This window comes from Paroedura picta, chromosome 10 (assembly GCF_049243985.1).
Source record: "Paroedura picta isolate Pp20150507F chromosome 10, Ppicta_v3.0, whole genome shotgun sequence".
Classification (NCBI taxonomy): domain Eukaryota; kingdom Metazoa; phylum Chordata; class Lepidosauria; order Squamata; family Gekkonidae; genus Paroedura; species Paroedura picta.
In genome coordinates, this window is record NC_135378.1 from 48,966,110 (window position 1) to 48,981,029 (window position 14,920).

General features: G+C 44.1%; 1 protein-coding gene across 4 annotated transcripts in view; it reads right to left on the reverse strand.

The window, feature by feature from the left end:
• GUCY1A1 (guanylate cyclase 1 soluble subunit alpha 1) overlaps positions 1-14,259 on the reverse strand; it is a 42,196-nt gene extending 27,937 nt beyond the window's left edge. Inside the window, exon 1 of one of the 4 annotated variants that reach the window (XM_077300034.1) lies at positions 14,108-14,259. The gene's annotated coding sequence lies outside the window, so the exon portion shown is untranslated. Of the gene's footprint in view, positions 1-13,324; positions 13,944-14,008; positions 14,028-14,107 lie in introns of those variants that run through there. The other 3 variants (XM_077300037.1, XM_077300036.1, XM_077300035.1) reach the window with 3 other exon arrangements.
• Between the last annotated feature and the right edge of the window lie 661 nt (positions 14,260-14,920).

The window sequence follows — 14,920 nt, forward strand, 5'->3', positions numbered from 1 at the left end:
TCAGTTCCCTGGTTGCATCCAGTTTTTTAGCAGTCCTCTAGGTCCTACCATGCCTGAACTGACCATGTAGCTATGATTCAAGCTCCCAGGATCTTCACATGTGATTTCACATAAAAAATTAAACCCAACCAGAGATCTCTAAAACAGCACATATGTTCTAATGTATAAGAATGTTTTTATGATCTGATTAATGTTTTATGATTGGATGCTGTATTTTTATGTGCATTGTGAACCACTGCAAGCCAGCTATGCTGGGAGTGGCAGTGAATGAATGAATGAATGAATGAATGAATGAATGAATTAATTAATGGAATATTGCAATATAGCAAGGCTTCTGAATGCCTTATATCCAAAATAGTTAACGGTAAGATTACAGGGACACAGCCAGGTCTAGAAACTCTTTAAAATATGCATTTATATGTATTTGCAATCCATAACCAGTTTTTATGTCTAACTGCTACTTTCACAATTTAGTAGGGATTGGCACAAACCGGGAGATCCTGGTTCAGTACATGCCCACAATCCCTCTGTCCAATTGAACTGGACTGGAGAAGTTCAAGACGTGAGAAGAAAACCCTCTGAGGTCCTAAAGACTCCATCTGACTGTCCTCTATCTGCCCATCAAGTTTAGGGAAGAATGGACTCGGGAGGCCCAAGTTATGGACACCCAAACAAGATAACCTCAGGAAAGTGCTTTTGAGGGAGATGTTAGGCACAGAACAGATCCTGTGTGAGCTAGAGGCATGAAACTTGTAGAGGCCATCTCCAGGATGCCCCCTACATCCCCTACAAGTTACATGTAGATTGGAATTCAGGGGTCTGAGTTACAAGATCACAGGCAACCTTTAAGCAATGGCTGGACAGATCCTTATCATGGATGCATTAGGCTGATCCAGCACCGAGCAGGGGGCTAGACTGCATGAATCAACTCTGTGATTCTATGATAACCATGGTGCTCCCAGTAAAGTGCTTTTCGGGGAGATGTCAGGTGTCGGTTCAGGAGTATACAGAATGGGCCCTGTGCAAGTTAGAGGCATCAAACTAATGGCAGACCTCACTAGGAAGCCCCAGTATATACCATGACAAAAGTGGCCCCAGCAAAGTGCTTTCTGGGGAAATGATATCAACGGTGGATTCTGGGCCATAGAACAGACAGGATGCCCCACACCTATGGATGTAATGGTTCCTGCCACTACAAAGGGTCTTTCATATGCATCATATGTTCTTGTCAGGGAACTGATAGTGCAGGCCTGGTAATCCACAAACTTAGGAGGTGTAATGAGGGGAGGTGGCTCAAAGTCAGTGCCCATGGCCACTCCACCAAAGTGTGCCCCACCAAAACAAGAACCACACAATAGCACTTGCCGTCCCAGGTACTACAACCAGCTACCAACATCCCATTCCCAGGGGCAGCTTACATGGGGCAATTTATACAGGCTGCCTAGGATCACTGGAAGTCCTCTGTATTGGCCTGGACAAGTGATGCAACAATGAGCCAACAGACTATGAGGATGTTGCTCCAGGAGGTACTTGGGTTCTTTTGGGTGAGGTTAATGTTGTTTGTGGTGGCTGTCAGGCAAGCCTAACACTGCCTGGCAGATTCCCCCCAAATCATGTCTCCTGGGCCATATGACAGGATGACCCAGAGAAAAACAGGAATGTGGGGGACATATGGGGGGGGGGATGATCAGAAACCATAACTTTACTCTGTCAGATCCAGAGCATGGCAGCCTAGCAGGGAAAGGCTGACCTTCAGAAAGGACAACATCCACTTCGGCTGGGTCCAGGCAGTACAAGTGTGGGCTGAGGCTGTCTCCTAAGTGGAAGAACACCCACTCACTCTGTATGCTGAAGGGCAAGCAGGAAAGGAGACTGATGGCTATGCTAGCAAGGTCTAAAAATATGACACACATCTGTACTGGATGGGCTCAGAATTGGTAGACTTGGGGGACTCCAACTGTCCTGAGCCTCACCCAAAGGCTTGGAGATTTCTTCAAAGACCACATACATGCCAAACAATGCCTCCTGAACCCTAATTTGGCCATAATTTGGCACAAGTTTTGGCTCATCACATGGTTTATACCCACTCCTACTATCTAGTTACCAGAATTTTGGCTGAGGTCAGATATTTGGATCATTAGAAAAAATACAGGAGTTGTATTCATTCCCAATATATGTCTAGACTCAATTCAAGGATCTAATTTTTATCTTATTTCACACCATGGGCTTTCTTTTATGTTCTAAATTATAATTACTTATTGATTATTGATTGCTCTTGATATTGTTTTGTTGCTGTGGGCTAGCCTAAGGTTCCTTGTTGTCACAGAAGGCAACCTTCATTGAACAAATAATATAAATTGCTTTGTTTTGCTTAAAATTTTATTGCTGAGATTTAAAGGTTTGTATCTAAATTGAGATCTCTTCAGATGTCTAGTCACAATCCATTCCCCATTCAAATATCACTATGAAGATTTACAATTACTTAATCCTATTGATTTCAACATTAAATTAAATTGAAATGTTCTTCCCAAAGTGAGATGCAAAAGGCTGCTTAGAAGCTGAGTCAAACAACATAATATTACAAAGTCATGCCAGTTCAGCAACTACCAGGTTCAAGCACAAGGATCCTGCCTTTGCACACATTGTCACTAGACACACCATAAAGAGAGCAGACTCCATCCTTTGGTATAGCTGTTATAAACATTTATCTGCCTACTCTGCTCCAGTCACTGCATCCCAGCCTAGGTGTCACAAATGTCACACACTCTTTTGAAGAGATCCTGGAGAAGGAATTGTAGTTCAGAGGTAAGCAGTGGATGTTGAAGGTATTAGATTAAATTTCCAGCAACTCTAACTACTAGGGTTACAGCTCTAGGTTGGGAAATATCTGGGGATTTGAGGGGCAGAGCCTGAGATGGTGGATTTGGGGAGGGACTTCAGAAAGGTACAATTCCATACAGTTCACCCTCCAAAGTAACCATTTTCTCCAGGGGAACTGATCTCTGTTGTCTGGAAATCAAGTGCTATAGCGGAAATTCTTCATGCCACAACTGGAGATTGGCAAGCTACAACGATCTCAGCAGCATAATCATGAAGAGCTTTCACCAGAGGTCTTACAGAGCTGCTGCCAATCTGAGCAGACGAAGACTGCCAATTACAAATGTCTAGTGCAGGGATAGATTGTGAGATTGTATGAAACTGACGTATTAACAGTGCAATTCTAAAGGGAGATATGCCAGTGTAAATCGGAGTTACGCTTGGGCACGGCATCCCAGCATTGTCCCACCAATCTCAGCTGCCATTAAAGCCCCATCACGGCCAGTTGGTGGGCCAGTTGTATAGGTTCCTACACCTGCATGGAAAAAGGCAGGCCAGGGTGTGTGGTAGGAAGTAGTTAGCTCCCTAAACCATTTCAGCCCAGGAATGCCCCCAGTCAGCAGTGTAAAGTTATTCTAGCAAAAACAAACAAAACATCGTATAACCAGTAGGTACCCAGGCAGGCCAAAAACCTAACCCCCCCCCCAATGGCACAGGAAGCCACCAACAGGTGCAATCAAATCACCCCCACCTTTGCACTGGCCAACCCCCCCCCCCCCAAGCATTCAACCTCTCTTCCCCCAGCCTTATAAAATACCTGGTCAGGATGTCCCAGGTAGGGCTCCCTGACATGAAGACCTAGTGTAAGTAGGGTGAAGGGGCTCTTGGCTGTCACAAGAATTAGTCAGGGCAGTGAAGTGTGCATTAACAGAATGAATGACAGGAAGGTCTATTGAGAACAATGGGATATGATGGAATGCCCACTGGACAGAATAGGAACCAAGAATGCCAAGTCATTTGCTTGCCCTCTATTGAAATAGATTATAGCAAAAAAAATTATGATGAAAAACAGAATGGATTTAGCATGACAGATTGCTCTGGGACTGGAATGACAATGCCCAGAGTGGAATGATGGTAATTCCAGTCCCAGAACACTTCTGCTCCATTGAGGAGACTATTAGAGCACCTGCTGGCAGTGCTGCATGCCCCCATACCAGAGCTCACTCTACTGGTCCTCTGCTCCACCACTGATGGGGGTAGCTATGGGGACAGCTCAGGGATGCCTTCAACAGAACTGTCAGGCTACCAGAAGGTACTCCCACCAGTGAGATGAAGAGACTGCTAAAGCAGTCAGTTGTCCCTTTATTGGTGATTGCGGCTTGAGACTATGGCACTTTTTGAAGTTGCCAACAGTTGGATATTGCATATTCTGTTAGCTGCTATGTTACTGCTAGCAAGGCTCTTTTCCTTTAAGGGAGTGGTGATGTTTGTTGTGGTCATGGCCCTGCAGCTTGTGGCCTGCCTCTTCAGCTGTTACATGTGCAGGGTTGGATCTTGCTGCCCTATGATTGGCTCTGTCAGCTCTGTCCATCACAGCCCTCCTATCCTGCCTCTTTTACTTGTATGGGAGGCAATGGCAGGGTTGCTGGGGCGATTGTGACCCCACTTCTTGATATTTTGCCTGCCTCCTGGTCTCTTGTCAAAACCCTTTAGAGAGCAAACTAGTGGCTCCACAATTAGAATGATGCCCAGCCAATGAGGCATGGGTTATCCTTAGGACTGCATAATAAATGTATCAGAACATCAGTAGTTTTTTGTTAGAATATATTGTCCTTGTGACATACAAAGCTAATTTTTGCAGTTATGTCATATTTCTTCTTATCCATAAACATTTGTCCGGAACAGCTGACAAGCCTAAAACAGTCATTAGTGTGCTTGATAGAATAAAGTCTGTTAGTATAAGGCTGCTTTTTTTTTTTTACTGTTATTTTGAGGGCTATTAGAGCTACAGAAATTATGCAGGCATAGCTTTAGCTTGTTAATGTTTGCATCAGGACATCAAAGCAGATTTACAGGGTCAATATAAACCTCTCTTCTATCTGAACAAATGCTATGTCTTTTCAAAAGAAAATAAATAAACCAACAAAAAACAAGGACGTTCATTTTCTAATGCATGTTATGATACATGTTTTTTTTTGCTTCTCCAGCATGATAAAGCTTTGTTATACTCCCCAAAGCTCTATTGACTTCTCTCATCTCTTTATTGTGTGCAATTTGCTTGACAATGGCTCCATCATTAATCTAGTCTTTCATTTTATATTGTTATTTTCAAATGTAAGCAAAATAAGTAGGATACTCTGACTTAAATGTACATGGGAGTGTTCCTAATAAATATGTAAAACAGTTTCCCCCACCCATTTTCTCTCTACATGCACAATGCTAAAGTAATTCTGTCAAATATTAGAGGCTTCAATTAGTATCTGTAGAAATCTATTGATGAAATCTTGTTTCATTTCCTAGTCTATTTGCTTTAGGGATATAATTAGATTATTTAGCCTTACAATGTATTTTCAGGCTTGAGGGGAATGGGGGGGGACTTACCAAATTGGTCACCATTGTATTCAACCAACTGATGCTATAAGAAACACTTTTGCAGCAGTTTCTTTCCCTCAGTAAGTAATATTAAGTATATACAAATCTCTATTCAATTGAAGCCTCTGGCTTGGAAAGAAATTATTTAATTAGTATTTGTTTTGTCTGGGCCTCCAGGCAAACAACATGTTTTTGGTTCAATACATGCATTAACTCTTTTATAACTGATCCTGAAGCCCAAATGTCTGTTTATTACATTCAGATGCCAATCATTATTTTTGTGTCTCAGCAGTTCTTCTTTCTGTGAAGCGGTGCATCACGTATCATCTTGTACATACACCACTGCCTAACATTTGCTCTTTTTCAGAAAAGCATGTTATTTACCAGGATTGCTATACAGCTTGAACAGTTCCCAGAGAGAACATCTCAACTTATTATGCACACATCAATATAAAAACCAATGCACAGCCCATTGAAGGTGCCAGTTTGCACTAATCTGCACAACACAAACCAGAATGGTAGGCAACTAATATGTAAGTGGGCACATATATATCCCAGTCTGACACAGAAGATAAGGGGGGCAAGGTTCAAGTCCAGTAGCACCTTAAAGACAAGAAGGCCGCAGGGCCTGTAAAACGGAGCTCTTCCACCAGGACTTTGGTTGAGGCCGGTTTCAGGGACAACTAGGGCCAGCACTATTCCACTCTGCAATCCTGTACTGTGATGGTTGACTGTAGTTTGGGGAAGGATTGAGGATTGTGCTGCTGTTTTATGGGTTTAATGGTACTGGGGATTTATGATTGATTTTAATAAGGTTTTTAATTGTTTTTGTGTTACCCACCATGAGTCTTCGGAGAGTGGTGGGATATAAATTAAAATAATAAATAAATACATACATAAAATGTCTAGGTGTGTGTTCACAAGATTCAAGCTTTGACTCTCAAGTCTCATCTTCAACAAGGAACAGATTACAAGCCTATAAGAAACATTGGAGCGTTGGATGGAATAAAGAAAAAGAAGCGTTTTTTAAATACTACAGAAGACTATAAACAGCACACCTGGTGTTAACGTTTAAAGTCCTAAGTGGTCTGGGACTGTTGTACCTGTGGGGCCATCTACCACTATGCCACTTTGCTCAAGCCCCAAAGAGGCCTCTGGCATCTTTGGTCCTGGCTCTGACCTGATTGAACTCTACCTAATGAGATTTTGGGGGTTGTGGGACCTTAATCAGTTTCACAAGGCCTATAAGATGAAGCTGTTCGACTGGCCCATGGTTGAGGCCTAGAAATAACAGAGTATGCTGGCTTCCCTTCCTCTCCAAGAATTGTGTATGCCCCCCCCCCCGACACACACACACACATGCAGTTCAGTTCAGTTTAGTTAGTATAAGTTCCTGTGAGGAGGAGGAGGAGGAGGCTTGTTGGCTTCTAATATTTTAAACGTGAAGTTTAAATATTATAATTTTTCTTGTACTAATAATTTATATTGATTTGATTGTATTGCATCTTGTGCTCTTCCCTGAGCCACTAAGGAAAGGCAGTATACAAGTGGAAAATTAAATCTAACTGGAAAATTTTGTAGTGATTTAACAAATTTTAATCAGCTTCTCTCGAGAGCCAGTTTGGTGTAGCGGTTAGGAGTTTGGACTTTTAATCTGGCGAGCCAGGTTTGATTCCGTGCTCCTCCACATGCAACCAGCTGGGTGACCTTGGACCACGGCATTGATCAATCTGTTCTGACCGAGCAGTAATATCAGGGTTCTCTCAGCCTCACCCACCTCACAGGGTGTCTGTTGTGGGGAGAGGAAAGGGAAGGCGAGTGTAAGCTGCCTTGGGACTATTTGGCTAGAGAAAAGCAGCATATAAGAACCAACTCTTCTTCTTCTAGAATTTTTCCCTTTATGTGTAGAACATTTCTGCATCTAATGTGGACTGAAATGAACTTTCCAAAAATAGAAACCATCAGTTCTTATCCAAGACTAGAAGAGAAAAAGCTAAAAAAGGCTCAGTTACTTAAGAATTTATCACTTCAAGGAAATAAAAAGTGTTCTTTACTAATCTAGTGTGGGGGGTCAAGCAGACTGCAAAATAAATCACAAACAAACAAATACATTTGGGTGTTTCACTGAGCACGACATCAACTACAAAGAAAACAATTATTTCCCTTTGGCAGTTCAAGAATAGAACAGGAATGACACCAGGAAGAAAGGATATAATTTTGTCATTGTTGCATATGTGGATCTGCCAAGGACCAAACTTGAGGTCCGAGGCAGGTTCCAGGCAGTCATGGACCTGACCAATGAGCAGCAAGGATCCCATCTGCTGGATCCAATCAGTCTGAATCAATCACTTTCAATCTAGCCCATTGTGCACAACTGCAGAAAGTTCTTTTGTCTGTCACATGTATATATGTTGAAGATTTCGAGGGGGGGTTCCTTTGGTCTTGTTGCCTACTACAACATGTAGATCACCAATAAAGAGCTGTTTGTATACCCAGTAGCAGGTCTCTTTCTGAGAGTTATCTTAGTTCTATATAAAACAGTTATCTTAATTCTACATGCTCAACTCACTTGTCCAACTCACTTGTCACTTGCGTGCATGCGCGAAAGTGCCGCATATGCGTGATTTCGGCAGCACATGGCGCATGTGCGCATGTGGGGGACGGCCGCGCATATGCAATGCGCGGCGCGGCCCTGATTCCCTCTCCCCCCCCCCGCAGTAAGAAGCTTCCCGGGCCACAAGCTTGCGGCCTGGGAAGTTTTTTACTGCGGGGGGGCGGGAGAGGGAGCCGCGGCCCGGCGCCATGGCCTTCACGGCCCGGCACCGAGCCGCAGCCCGCAGGTTGGGGACCACTGCTATAAAGTAGAGTCGCTTGAAACTCAACCCCTCCAAGACAGAGGTTGAGAAGTAGGAGGTCAGAATAGGAAGCACACTTACCCATCCTGACCGATACACAAGTTATCACCATGCCCCAGGCCAGGAATCTGGGGGTGACCATGGATACCTCACTGACCATGGAGGCACAGGTCAAGTAGCCCACCAGGTAGTTTTTCATCTTTGTCAGGTATGGCTACTAGCACCCTATCTGTCCTCTGAACACCTGGCCATGGTGATCCATGTGACAGTAACCTTTAGAATTGATTTCTGTAACTCACTCTATGCATACCTGCCCTTGTCCCTGACCAGGAGATTGCAACTGGTGCAAAATGAAGCTGCTAGGGTCCTCACAGTAATATCTTGGAGGGCCCACATCCAGCCTGTGCTGAGCCAGCTACATTGGTTACTGGTTGCAGCCTGGATTCTGTTCAAGGTTCTGGTTTTGACCTTTAAGGCCCTTTGTAGTCTGGGACCAACATATCTGAGGGACCGCCTGTTGCCTTATGCCCCATGCAGGACTTTGCGCTCTAAGGATTCCAACTTGTTGGTCATTCCAGCCCCAGACAAACTTGCCAGGCCACAACCAGGGCCAGAGCCTTTTTGGTCCTGATGGAATAAGCTCCCAGAAGAGCTGCAGGCCCTGCGGGAGCTTCCAATATTCCACAGGGCCAGTAAAACGGAGCTCTTCCACCAGTTCTATAGATGAGGTCAGTACGGAGAAAGGGCCAGCTGAAGGCCCCCTTAAGAAGTAGATACAACCACAACTCTGAACATCTTGGTGGCGTTCAGCTATGGTACTCTTTTGCTGCCCCTGCTGGTAGTTGTGTTTGTTGGGGAGGGTTGATGTTGCTTTATCTTCATGTTACATTTTTGTGGGTTTTTGTATTAATGTTATTTTAATTGGGTTTAATTTGGGTTTTTATTGTATATGAGGCTAACATTGTAACCCACTATGAGCCAGCTTGCCGGGAATGGTGGGAAATAAATTGAATTAAATAAATATAATAATAATAATAAATCTGTAGATTCTATGGCTTGAATGTTAATTTTCAAAGTGTTATTAGTATTTATTATTGCAATTATTCCTCTGCTTTGGATTTTTTAAAATCAGTTTTATGATTTTATACTTTAATTTCATACTGAGAACTGCCTTGATGTATGATAGAAATGCAGAGCACAAATTTTGTAAATAATTGGTATTCTCTCAGTCTTTCATATCCATCTTCAAGCTGTTCTGTAAGAGTGCTCTCTCTAACACACGACCACACTACACACAGAGAGATAAACACAAAGGAATGTTGATTGGTTTATACAAAGGTCTTGAAATAATTTAAGACCCATTAGAATAACTAGTGTATATAATATAGCCAGGAGATCCTAAGATTGTCTGGCTGCCAGGCAAGAGACATTCAGAGGTCGTTTGCCATTGCCTACCCCCATGTCACGACCCTGGTATTCGTTGAAGTTCACCCTTCCAAAGGCTAGCCACGGCCAGCCCTACTTGGCTTCTGAGATCTGATGGGATCGGGCTTGCCTGGGCTATCCAGTCAGGTGGTTTCTTTTACTTGACAGTCGCCTACTTCTACTGTCAATATGCTTATGCCGCATAAATATTTTTTACTGTAAACACCCTGCTTAACACTTGGAATACTTTCCAACAACAATATTAGGCAATAAAGTATGTGACCTCTACCAAAATTTATTTCTCTTTACATAGGTTCTCTCTAGATACATGAAATATTTTGTTATTTTTTGCAGAACTGTTTATTAAACTGATGCCACTCGTATTCAGTTACTGTAAACTTGGTGTCTAAACATACACTTGAAAGAAAAAATATTCTTAATTTATATCATTGCAAATCTTTTGTAGGTTGTGGAAATGAACCATGAGCTCCCACTCTCCCTCAACAGGTAAAGTCATGTACAAACTGGACTTATTTACATACATGTATGAACACATGCTGGGTGCCAAAGTATGTGTTCATGTAGGCAATATACATGTCCTGTGCCATATCTAATGGTCTAAATATTTTGGGTGGTGGAGGAAAACATGCACAACCTCAAGGCTAACTACCACAATGTGTATAGCCCACATATAATTATGAACTGATTCTCTGATTTCTACAAAACCGACCACCAAGGAAGCAGGTTTGGCATTGGGATACAGCGGTTCTCATTTTAATTTTTCTATAATATTTTTCCCATGCTTTCTCTAAGGAGCTTCAAGCGTCTTCCATTTGACCCTCAAAACAATGCTGTATGGAAAGTTAGGCTGAGAGAATGGCAGGCCAATAGTCATCCAATGAATCTCATGGTAAGCAATAATTTGAACCCATGATTGCTAGCTCAACATTTTTTACCATTATCTCTCGTTGAGTTTCACTCATTTCCAAGCTGTTTTGCAGCTTTTCCAAGCACCATCCACCAAAGTAGAGCAAGGACATGGTATTAACATGAACTATGAACTTTGATTCTATATATGTACAGCAGCAACAGCTGAGATTGTATCCAGTGTGAATCATATGAAAGGAAGGACAATCATCCATAAGCAAGGAAGTCTACCTATTGCTATCAGTGTGAAAAGGTTTGTAAGACAAAATGCATGAGTGTCATATTATGTTTCAATTTATATCTCCTCTTCCTTCACTGATTTGATGAATAACCCCCGTTTATAAACAGAATATTATCAAAGGATACAAATGACTGATTCACAACTACTTTATAATCTATTGTATATTGTCCACAAGAATTCATTATTACACAACCAAATCTATGTGTCCTTTCTCTCACTACAGAACCCCCATAAAAGATCAACGGAAAATGAGCATTTGGTGACACTTTTCACTTTTCCCATTTTTTCTTCTTCCCTGGTGAGACAGAAAGGATTTCTGAACCTATTCTACTATTTAAAGATAATGATCAGTTCAGCTGATACAGGCACTTTACCCTGTTTTTTATCCAGCAGCCTATCTTACCTTCTCATGATTGGCAGAGTACAATGTGCAGTAAAATCCATAGCAAAACCATAATCATTAAATAATTTTATAACAGTTTTCTGACAACATTAAAATGTATATATGCTGGCTATTAATGGTAGGTTCAAATGAATTATTTTAGCCTGGTTTGCCAAATCAACCGAAGACAAGTTATATTGTATAAAAAGCCATATTTTCCAAGTGTCACCACTAGAGTCATCCCTAATATGAAGCAGCACTTTCCCTCTGCCCCCCTAGCCCACACCTTCTACATTTCTAGGGAAACCTTCGAAACTTGTATTGGCAAGTTTGGTGAAAAAGGACTGGTGTCTTTCATCACTATAAACCATTTGTGGTTTCAAAAGACAGGTATTCCATCTTAGAAAATTAGATTTAGTCATCTTGATTATCTGACAGAAGGCAAAATTTGTTTATTCAAAGATCAGGCTATATGTTGCCATGTTGATCCTATAAAGTACAAACAACATAGCATTGGTGATCTATTATAAAGTAAATGAGTTTTAAGTACCCAAACAGCCTTAAATTCTCTATCATATATGGATGTTCCGTTTTTAAAAAAATCTACTTCTAAAACCAACCCGTTAATCAATCACATACTTCTGAAACTGATAGTATTAGTCATCTGATGAAAACACTGTGCATTCCTCAGGTATATCAAACTTCACAGATTTATGTAAAATTTGGAAATTCTGACAAACGTCAATAATATAATTTAACCTTACTATTTGCATTTATAATTTTTATACACATAATCTTGAGTAGTTCAAGAGACCATTGAAGACAACATATTACATTGGTGTTAATTTTAGAATGCCTTGTGAAAGAGTTCTTATTAAAATTATAGCTTGGCATAGTTCCCACATTACATAATACAAAGGTTTGAGAAGAAACATAGTATTTTCTTCATGAAGACAATAGTCCATGTCAAAAATCAGTAGATGCTATAAGCAGCAACCCATAACCCAATATAATAAACATGGTCAGGAAAAACAACCAGCCAAAAGGGTTTTGCGGGTTTTTTAGTGTCATATCTAGATCCAGAATTGTCCCATCTGAACATGAAAATATATATACGAAATAAACTTAGAAAGTCTACTCTCTTGGCATAATCCATATTAAAATATTTCAAATTACTTATTATTCATATATAAGGATTTCCCCCCAGTATGTTTAATCAGTTGAAGGTAAGCATTTTCCAGGACGTCTTTCCACAACTGATTAAGCCTTGCCTTCATTTGGTGAATCAAACCCACAAACTATTTTATAATACATTCTGCACTCCCAACCCAAAAAGCAAACTATGGCTTTAAGCCCATTTCAGTTGGCGATGCTTGAGGCAGTATAATGCTTGTTTCCATCTGTTCTGCATTACTAGTAAAAGAAGCTCAAAAACTACAATCCCCTGATAAAGTCATCAGAAAACATTCTAAAACCCGTATTAAGAACGCATCAAATGCCAACTGCATGTTGCCACACTGATTTTTTAAAAGAAAAGTTCAACTAAGAAACAGAGCAAACTTTCAACTATAGTATTCCACACACCCCTCAATTTTCACCTCATCTTGATAACAAACCATGAACTCAAATGAAACACTGGAATTGATGCTTTCTAAGCCACTGGATATCAGCTCCACTTTCAGCACTAGGTTGCCTCAGTGCTCGATGCACTCTGCCATAGCAGGGGGCTTTATTCTGCTCTCCAATATACAGGATTCCCTCCAAAAGAAAACATGGCACTGTACAGTCTAATAGGCAGCCAATGCCCAAACTAGCCAGATTGTGTGTTGCTGTTTCTTTTTACATAAAGACATTCCTTTCTGAGATTGCTGTGAACCGCATAGCTGACACCGAGGTGCTATCAAGGATGACAACAGAAAAAAGGAAGCGCAAGAGAAAAGCCCTGCGGGCTCGGGGCCGAGGCAGGACTCTCCGGCAGTGGCCACGCAAAGCACACTGTCCAGGGGCCGCCGCGGGAGAGCCCTGGGGCTTTGGCGCCCCGCGCGAGGGGCCCGGTGCCGAGGCTGGCCTTTCCCCAGGGCTCACCCCGATTGCAGCGAGGCCGCCGCGGTCCCCAGCTCGACGCGCAGTGGCGCAGCCTGCAGAGAAGCGCCGCCAGCCGCCCGCTAGCGTGTGGGCATCTGGAGCTGCGCGAAGTTAGCAGCCGTCTTCTCAGCCGCTGGCGCCCGGCTCCCTTCTCGCCCTGCCCGCGGAGCCCGGTGGCGTCCCCCCGATCGCCGAGGCTTCGCCTTCACTGCGCTCTCCGGCCAGGCAGCCAGGCAGGCAGGCAGGCGGGAGAAGCTCGGGCGCGATACGGAGGGGGCCAGGCGCTCGCCCTCGGTGGCGCGCCAGCTGCAGCCGCTGGAAGAGGAGCACAGGAGCTGCGCGCGCGAGGCAGGGGCGCCTCGGAGTTCAGCCCGTGGCCAGGCGCGGAGGAGCCCGTCCTTCGGCTGCCTTGTCCCCCCCCCCCCAGGTGAAGGGCGCCGAAGGCACTGGCTTCCTCGGAGGCAACGAGACCACATCAGGCGGGAGAGGAAGAGAATTGGCCCAGCCGCGCCCTCACCTGCCCCAGAAGGGCAAAGAGCGGGGAAATGGACGGCGATGACCGGGCGCCTGGAAGCCAGCCACGTGAGGGCATGCGAGCCCCGCCCCTGCTCCTAGCGCTGTCCACGGTGCCCCTGCAGGAGGCTGAGACCCACGCGCCCCGGCGCCCTGCCCCGCCCTTCCCACCTGGCCAGGAGCGCGGCACCGCCTGTCGCCGGCGGAAAGGCGTCCTCAAGCGAGAGCAGCCGGCCGTGCAGCCCAGCCTCCCCGGCCCGCCTCACTCACCGCGCGACGCGCCTCCCTTTGGCTTGGTTTGCTCGCCCGGGGCGCACCTCCGCTCTGGCTTCCGTGAGCCCGAGGAGAACGCCGTTCCCTCCCCGCCTAACTCATGTTTGCAACGTGCATTTGGACAGCTGGCTCCAGCCGCGTCTTCTGGCCCCTCCCCTGCCACTCGCTCCGAGGGGGAGGGGGAGGAGCTACCTCTCTTCCGGGCCAATCGCAAGCCTGCAAATCGGAGCTGGCGCTGGAGCGGCGAGAGGAGAAGAGAAGGCGAGGCCAAGGTGGGAAGGGAGGGAGACGGAGCCTAGGAGAGGCGCCGGGTGTGGGAGGTACGCGGGCAGGGGCATAGTTTTGTAGACATTCGTAACGCACACAGTTAACTGGAATGTAGTTACTCGCCCCGTTCCCATGTGCTTCTGACATACGTCGAGAAATGGAGTTCCCTCCCGTCGCTGCGAAGGTATTACCCCTCCATTCGAGAAATGTTTAGAGGCATTTGAAAGGCACCCTCCAGCTATTGTCTGTTGTGATTTGTTCCAAACAGCAAGGTATTCTTAACGACCACTCGAAACTGCCACATTGTCTCCGTTAAGTGCTGTGTTATGTGAGTGCCCAGGGTTGTGGCACTCTGGTAATTAAAAAAAATAAGATTCCTTCCATTTAATACAAACATGAAACCACTTCTGAACCAGAAGCACATACGTGTACTACTGTCCACTTTTATAAGAGCTTTTCTGTGAACCTGCCCTTCCAAACTAACAGCAAATAACCCAGCATATATTCAGAATTTTAGATTTGAACCAGTGTCATCTCCGAATC